Source organism: Danio aesculapii, chromosome 21 (genome assembly GCF_903798145.1).
Source record: "Danio aesculapii chromosome 21, fDanAes4.1, whole genome shotgun sequence".
Lineage (NCBI taxonomy): Eukaryota > Metazoa > Chordata > Actinopteri > Cypriniformes > Danionidae > Danio > Danio aesculapii.
Genome location: NC_079455.1, coordinates 7,784,595 through 7,793,628, shown reverse-complemented (window position 1 = coordinate 7,793,628; position 9,034 = coordinate 7,784,595). Strand labels below are relative to the sequence as shown.

Below are 9,034 nucleotides of genomic sequence, written 5' to 3'. Positions count from 1 at the left end.
TCAAACCTCGCTTGTACTCGTCGGCGTCCTCTTTTTTCACTCAGAAACAGACGATATATATTTTTTTGCTGAGGAAAGTATCGTGGGTGCTTTAATCTTGTGTACGCCACATAAATAAAACAGATAAACTCTTTGTAACATCACATTTTGTATGATTACTGGAGTCCCGCATCTACAGTTCTCCATCTGGGACTCGTCTCGTGACGGTGATCACCTGTTATCCAAACTGTGCTCGCACCGGGAGGGAACCCGTGTGCGCACACATACATACACACTCTATTGAAAAAGACGATTTCTGTGCCTTAATTCAATGCACTCGTGGCAAGAAGCACACCCCACTGACTTTTCTTTAGACAAGGAGACTTGTGTTTAAGTTACTTGCCTTTTGCTCCCAAGTTAACTTATTTTTACTGCATTTAAATAATAATAATAAAAAAAAGTTTGAAAATCCCAGTAAACCCCAAACTCACATGAGATTTGTTCGTTTTCATTTGGAAAAGAGAAGAAATCATTTCTGCTTTGGTTGAAATGTGTTTTATTTTGTTGTTGTTGTATTTTTTTTTGGCTTGGCACAGAGTGAAAAAAGACGAGTTTGATGTGTGGATGTTTTTGTGTGTATTATTAAGTCTCATTTTTGCTCGTGTTGTGTTATTGAGCTCTAAACAAACTAGAGACACCCAAAACAAAAAAAAGAATAGCTGTCAAAATTGGGAAGCTGATGAAAATCTAAAATGACTTTGTACATCATTTGATGAAATTATGAATAAATACATGCTTTATTTAAGTTTTTGTTTGTTCGTACATGCACACACGCACTTCTGTTTAGAAGTTTGGGGTCAGTAGGATTAAAATAAGTGTTTTATTTTCAAAAAGGCTGCACATTTGATCATAGGCTCATTCTGAAAACCTACCCCTATATACATTTCTGAAGATCGCAAAATATGTAGCCAGAGGTACGTATTGCTGTATTTTGTCATTAAAATGAATGATATGGGACGGTATGATGCTGTTCCTTTTTCATGCTTACCAGCTGACCGCTTACCTCCATATGGACGGCTTTTCCGCTGTTACCAGTTTGTCCAGTTGCTCGCCGTGTACGTCGGTGGTCTTATGATTTGGAGCGTGACAATAGGGTTAGAGGTGTAGAACGGTTCCAGAAAGCAGGTAAGACAAAAACAAAAGATAAAATAAACAAGTAAATAAAAGGGTGAGAATGTTGCAAAATCTGAAAATTTGGTAAAAATTAGGCTGCCGCGAGGGCTTTTCTTTTTCTGGATTGCTTTTAAAGACACTGTTAGTTGGCTTTAAGGAAATAGGTGGGTGGCAGGGAAATTAATTCTAAATGAATAACAAAATTTAATCCTAAATTTAACTGTAAAACAATCAAAAAAGACAGAACTGGTGTGCATGAATATTCATTTCATTTGAATAAAATTCTCTAGACAATTCAATATAATACGAAAAAAAAATTTATCGAATTATCTGTTGTGTGTTGTCTTAGACCCGACTCATGGCAGAGAATTACTGACTGACGGTTAGTCAGTCAGTCAGTCAGTAGCGGCCTCTGGTGGATTTATGCAAGAACAGCAAACGCAAATGGCACTCGCGAGAGAAATTTGAAATCTCAAAATAACATACACAGCAGCCTCTGGTGGATTTGCGAAGACAAAAACTGTAAAATGTCTTACCCTCTGGGATGTATTTGGTGCTCTCCAGAAATGTATATACAGTAGGGGTACGTAATCAGAATGAGCCTGGGTTGCAAAATAGCATTACAGTTCAAGAGTTTTCTATATTTATTTACTTATAAACAAGTCACATTGTCATGGTCAGAAACCATTTTAATATGCTGATTTGGTCCACAATAAATTTTTCTTATAATAATCCATCGCTAGAACAGCCATATTGATTGTTGCATTTTTCCTCATTCAAAACTATACAAGTGACAGGTTTTGTGTATTCTATAGTGTTTGGTCTTAAAAACACAGCACTCGTATGTTAGTTGATGCAAAAGATGTAATACGAGAGCGTAACGGTAACATACATAAACCCAGCGTGCACATAGAAAAGAAATGGAAAAGAAGCAATTCACATTTGAAAATTCGAATTTGAATGGGGAAAAAAAACACAATCACAAACACGGCAATTCGTAACTTTTTGATTTAGTGGCTAATACATATGAATTAAACCTAGGCTCATTCTGAAAACGTACCTCCACAGATGTTTCTGGAGACCGCGAAATACGTCCTGGCAGCACGCTTTTCTGCTGGGTTTTTTTTTGCGAATCCACCAGAGGTCGCCGTGTACGCTTTTTGAGATCTCAAATTTCCCTCGCGAGTGCCATTCGTGCCTGCTGTTCTCGCGTAAACCCACCAGAAGTCGACTCAGTTATGGACAGACTATCTGACTGACTGAGCTAACGATTGGCTGACCCACCCTCCCCCTTCCCTAAACCCAACCGATTTTATCGATTGACCCACCCACCCACTTCCCTAAACCCAACCAACACCTTTCAAAAACAATCCAAAAAAATAAAAGCCCTCATCTGACTTTTTTTTTTTACCACATCCTCCATTTTTTTACCACTCCTACATTTTTTTTACTGTACCTCCGCCTACGTAATTCGCTGTCTCCAGAAATGTCCGCAGGGCTACGTTTTCACAATGAGCCTGTGTTGTATGAATTCATACAATTTAGTATGATTTGCTCATCGCCCAATTACTGCCAACCAAGTAGGATATGTTCCTGGATTAACATCTATGTTGATCCTGGAACAACATTCCAATGAGCCAATCAGAATTAAGGCACAGGTTTACCGTTTATATTAAGTCTAGGTGTACGTTTTTGGGAATAATTTGCAGTTATGTTTGGGTTTATGGGTAGGGAATAGGTATAGATAACATTTTCAAACAAAATTGTTCCAGGATCAATATAGATGATAATCCAGGATCGCATTGTACTTGGCAAAATCATGACATTTCCTCAATGACAGTTGGGTTTAGGGGCGGGGTTGGGTGCCAGGTCTCCTTTTTAAAATCATACATTTTTGTGTTACTGAACTCAAATGAATTCATAAGAATTTCTGGAAATTGGGGTTAGGAAATTATTCTTCTTATTATTTATTTATTTTTATGTTAAAAATTTACTGATTTATACAAATAGGAAACTGACAAAACTTAAAAAAATACATGTTTCCTCGTGAGATCAGGCTGAAATGGCCCATTTTTGGTTCATAACCCACCTTTGTCTTTTCCTATGAGGGTTTAGGGGTGGGGTTTAATTAGATGCGACACCTCCTTTTAAAAAATCGTACATTTCCATTCAACTGAATCCATGCAATTTAGCCACGAAACTGACAAAACCAGCATGATCTCACGAGAAAACGTAAGTATTTTGCGTTTTGTCAGTTAAGTGGCTAATTTGTATTTTTAGTTAATTTGTAGTTCAGTCATACAAAATTATACGATTTTAAAAAGGAGGCATAGCACCCAACCGTCATTGTGTGATGAGCAAATTGTACTGAATTGTACGAATTAGATCATACGAATTCATGCGAATTAGCCACAAAATCAAAAAGTTCCAAATTGGAGTGGTATTGGGTATGTAAAATAGAAATGTTTCCTCGTAAGATGAGGCTGAAACACCCCTTCAACTAAAACATCTTACAGCAATTTGTAACTTTTTGATTTAGTGGCTAATTCGTATGAATTTATACGATCTCATCTGTACAATTTATTGCCTACGTGATTTCACGTGATAAATAGATTAACATATATTTTGATCCTGGAACAACATTTCAATCAGCCAATAACGATTAAGGGATACATTTACGATTTATGTTAAGTTTAGGCTTACAGGTTTATGCACTTCTACATTATTGTTATCCAACTATAATTCCTCTCTGATTTTGGGAATAATTTACAGTTATGTTTGGTTTAAGGGGTAGGGAATAGGTATGGATTACGTTTTTGAACAAAACTTATATTCCAGGTTCAACATAATACATGTTAATTTAGGCCCGCGTCGAACTTGGCCAAATCATGACGTACTCCCAATGACTGTTGGGTTTAGGTGTGGGGTTTAATGCCAGGCGTACTTCTTAAAATCATACATTTTCATACGACTCATACGAGTTCATTCAAGTTCACCACTAAACTAACAAAACATAAAAAAAAATACTTATGTTTCCTGGTGAGATCAGGCTGAAATGGCCCATTATGAGTTCATAACCCACCGGTATATAACAAACCCAGGGATTTTATTTATTTATTTATTTTTTATTACAAAAAAAAACCAACAACTATAGAACATAACAAAATTATAATAATGCTGACTCCAAACTTTTGAACAGACATACCTATATATTCCATATCCCAGTATGCAAATGCAAAAAAGTACATGTTTTAGATTTACCGGACCCTCAAAACACATAATCCTATCTACTGTATAACTACATGCCATACGCCAATGGGAAACCTTCTATTGAAATCTGAAAAATGGTGAATGGGAAATGAAAGTCCCCTGATGTAACTAAAGTGATTCTCACTGTAATTCATTGCCGCTTGCCCACTACATTTGAAGGGATGAGGAGTGACAGCTGTGATCATTGCGTTTAAAAAGCTGAAGCCCCTAGCAATTGTTGACATCCTATTAACATACTAAATGCTATGGGTAGTGAAAGGAGACAGGAACACAGGGAACTCTGTAGGGAACAACACAGCATCACAGAAGGGCTTAATCATATTCATTCTCTTTTGATTTTTCAGGAGAATTTGAAACTTGATCGTGTGGTGTGTGTGCGTGTGATTGCTATTTTAATGGACACTTGCATGATACCAGGAGATGGAAGCCAATGACAGACATCACATGACAACCCAGTTATTATAATTTTTTGCTAACACTTTACTTGAAGGAGTCATTCATATTCATGACACCTTTATAGTCATGGCATGACAAACTTTAGGAATATGAAGGAAATTATTTGTTATTAAGTGTCATATTAAATACATAAGTCACATTGTTTGAGATGTGAACATCTGGACTTACACAAATAGATCACAGTTGGGTTTGTTATGACAACTTGACATTACAAAGACAACATAACTTGTCATAAAGCTGTCATAAACATGATTTGCATTCATTCATTTTCCTTCGGCTTAGTCTCTTATTTATCAAGGGTCGCCACAGCAGAATCAACTGCCAACTATTCTGGCATATGTTTTACGCAGTGGATGCTCTTCCAACCACAACGCAGTACTGGGAAACCTTTTTTTTCCCAATGGAACAAAATTTATGTGGCATTAAAAATCCTCAGTAAAAGTGTCAATACTCTCATAGTTATATAAAAGCGATATTATTAATATTTAACAACATTTTAATAATAAATGTAAATTTATACCACTGTAGTTGAGATAAAAAAAATGAATGGTGCTGTTATGAAATTCACAACACAAATACAACGGCTTAATAAAAATCATGTTTATAACAGATTTATGACATGTCTTGGTAATGTCAAGCAGTCATGTGGAACAAAATTAATGTGGCATTAAAAATCCTCAGTAAAAGTGTCAATACTTTCATAACTATATAACAGCCATATTGATATTTAACGACATTTTAACAACAAATTAAATTTATACCACTATAGATGAGGTAATAACAAATGAATGGTGCTGTTATGAAATTCATGACACAAATACAACGGCATCATGACAATAATGTTTATGACAGAGTTATGACAAGTCTTGGTAATGTCAAGTTGTCATGACAAAAGGTTATATCACGTTGACATGTCATAATTATAAAGGTTTCGTGACAGTCTTATGATCCCCCAATGCTTTCTCACAACAATTCGTAACTTGTTGATTTAGTGGCTAATTTGTATTTTGTACGATATTTGTCATAAAATTTAGTATGATTTGCTCATCTTCCAATGGTGGTTGGGATTAGAGGTGGGGTTTAGTTGGGTGCCACGCCTCCTTTTAAAAATCATACATTTCCATTCAACTGAATTCATACAATTTAGCCACGAAACTGACAAAACCAGCCTGATCTCACGAGAAAATGTAAGTATTTTACGTTTTGTCAATTTAGTGGCTAATTCAAATGAATTCGTATGAGTACAGTCTTACGAAATTGTACGATTTTAAAAAGGAGGCATGGCACCCAACTCCACCCCTAAACTGTCATTGGGTGACGAGTAAATCGTACTTAATTGCACAAATCAGATCATATGAGTTCATATGAATTAGCCACTAAATCAAAAAGTTACGAATTGCCGTGAGATTGCGTATGTAAAATAGAAATGTTTCCTCGTGAGATGAGGCTGAAACACCCCTTCAACGAAAGTGTTAGCATTGCTTAACACTATTATTTTCAGCTAAATGATGTGTGCTAAATATTTTACGTGTGTTTGATATCCATGCGTAATGAACGACTCAACTAAAAGCAGAATTTTAGGATGGATTCTTCTTTCGCTTGACATGCTCATTATATTGTTTGATGATTTTTCATTAGAATTTTTCCTGTGTGTGTTTTATCTACAGCCATGTGAGTGTTCAGGAAAAGATAAAGCATTTAAACGTTCTTCTCTTCTCCCAAATGTCACTTAACACAGACGTTACTTCTAAACAACGTGTATACGATTTTGTACGAGGAGCACAAAATGTTTCATATATTTTTTGATAATAAAACTACACGTCCGCTCTATAACGTGACTTAGCTTTCAGTGTGTGACAGCTATATTGGATGAGTCTCCCGTGTGTATACATTTGTGTAAATAAAACAGATAATTTGATTAGGTGAATTCATATTACAAAAACTGAATGCCTTGAGTTGAAGCTGGGGCTCATTTCTTTTGGTTTTCTTCAAAATGTGAGGTGTGAGCGTTTGATTCTGTGTTTTTGGTCTATCAGACATGTGGAAATTATGTGACATTAAACTATTGTTTGACATCGTGTGATGACTGGAAACTCATTGAACTTATTTTCTGTAGTTCCTTTCTTTTTTTTCTTTTTTGGAGGTAACAATGATGAAAATCCTCGCATATTCTATGCAAAACATGGTTGTAGAGAGAGATTTATTGATGCAAAGAAATATGTCAGCTGTCTATATTAAATTTATTATACTTCATGTATACGGTTTGTATTTATGAATTGAGTTGCAACCCTTACTGAACCAATAAACTTGAGAAAAGAAAAAATAAAAGTGGATGAGGGCCAGTTTCTGAAATGTATTTGTCAAAATATGCTAAGGAATGTTGATTACACTTTAGGTGACCTTGTGATTACACAAATTTTTACTAAATTATATCAATTAAGATATAACACAATCTTTTTTTAACACAATCAAACTATTTTTACGGTGTACTCTGTACTATTCACCATTGTGAATTTATTTTAGGCCAAATAATTGTTATTTTATATAATATATATATATATATATATATATATATATATATATATATATATATATATATATAATAATTTTATGTTAGCATTTGACAAAAAAAAAACATATTGAATCAGCTAATTAATGAGTGAATAGGGATTTTATTATTAGTAGTAGAATACTAATAATAATAATGACAATAATAATCATATTGTTATATTTATGTAATTTTTTTTCTTGTAATTTGTAATTTTGTTTACCTTATACGTATTTTAAAAACAGTTTCTGATCAGCAAATTGATGTGGGAATATAAAAAAAAAATTTGATCAGCAAATTAAAGAGAGAATAGGGATTTATTATTATTATTATTATTATATATATATATATATATATATATATATATATATATATATATATATATATATATATATATATATATATATATATATATATATATATACATACACACACATATATACATATATATATATTGGAATAAATTTGGAATTTTATTATTATTATTGTGACTATTATTATTATTAATATTATTCAGTTTTATGTAAAAAAAATTACTGTTTTATAAAATTTTTTATTATATTTACTTAACAAAAAACATTGTTTCTGATCAGCAAACAAATCAGTGAATAGGGATTTGTTATTATTATTTTTATTATTATTATTAAAATTTACATTTTTTACAGATTTATAATTTAGTTTACCCATTTTTTAACCAAAAAAATAACATATTAAATCAGCAAATTAATTAGTGAATTGGGCGATTATTATTATTATTATTATTAGTAGTAGTAGTAGTAATAATAATAATATTTAATCATATTAAATTTGTTTACCAATTTTTTTGTATGTATTTAACAAAAAAAACATTGTTTCTGATCGGCAAATTAATAAGTGAATGTTATTTATTATTATTATTAGTGTTATTTTTGTTATTATTATTATTAGTAGTAGTAGTAGTAATAATAAATGATTATTATTTAAATTTATAATTTATCATTTTAGATTTATAATCGGTTTACACAATTTTATTATATGTATTTTAAAAAAAAAGAACTTGCATCTGAACAGCAAATGCATTTTTTTGTATTTATTTTTTGTTTGGTTACCTATTTTATGATTAGGTTTACTTTCTTTGTTATACGAACATATGACTGTATTTTTTAAATATGTCAATAATCATTTTAGTTTAGTTTAATTTAGTTTAGGTGATAAGTAAACAAGTACAAATATTAACATGAAAGAATAATTCCTAGCCAAGTGTAATTGTAAAAATAAGCTGACAAATGTCACCTTAAATCAATATTTTATACATTTATTAACATTAGTTGCTTGAGAAAATGTATTATCATCACAAAATAATATAAAAACTGACTTACTGTAATCTCCCTGTCTGGGTTTATTCAGCGATAATGAGCACAGACTGTACAATATACACCTTATATTATTTTCTGTGAGTAAAAGTAATCCTCAAAACTCTTCCAAAATGTTTATCTACACCCTATTTTTTCACATTTTTTCTGAACAATGCCCCATGACTTTAAGGTAATAATGGAAATTTAGGTGTGTGAAGGTGACAACTGTTAACATGTTCTATGTCGAGGACCGGCAACCATAGCAACGCCACAA

At 32.6% G+C, this 9,034-nt stretch overlaps 1 protein-coding gene across 3 annotated transcripts in view; it reads left to right on the top strand.

The window, feature by feature from the left end:
• The window catches only part of sgcd (sarcoglycan, delta (dystrophin-associated glycoprotein)), a 374,313-nt gene extending 367,355 nt beyond the window's left edge, over positions 1 to 6,958 (top strand). For all 3 annotated transcript variants that reach the window (XM_056446101.1, XM_056446099.1, XM_056446100.1), the window contains exon 8: positions 1 to 6,958. This exon is cut by the window's left edge and continues 377 nt beyond it. The gene's annotated coding sequence lies outside the window, so the exon portion shown is untranslated.
• Positions 6,959 to 9,034: the final 2,076 nt, after the last annotated feature.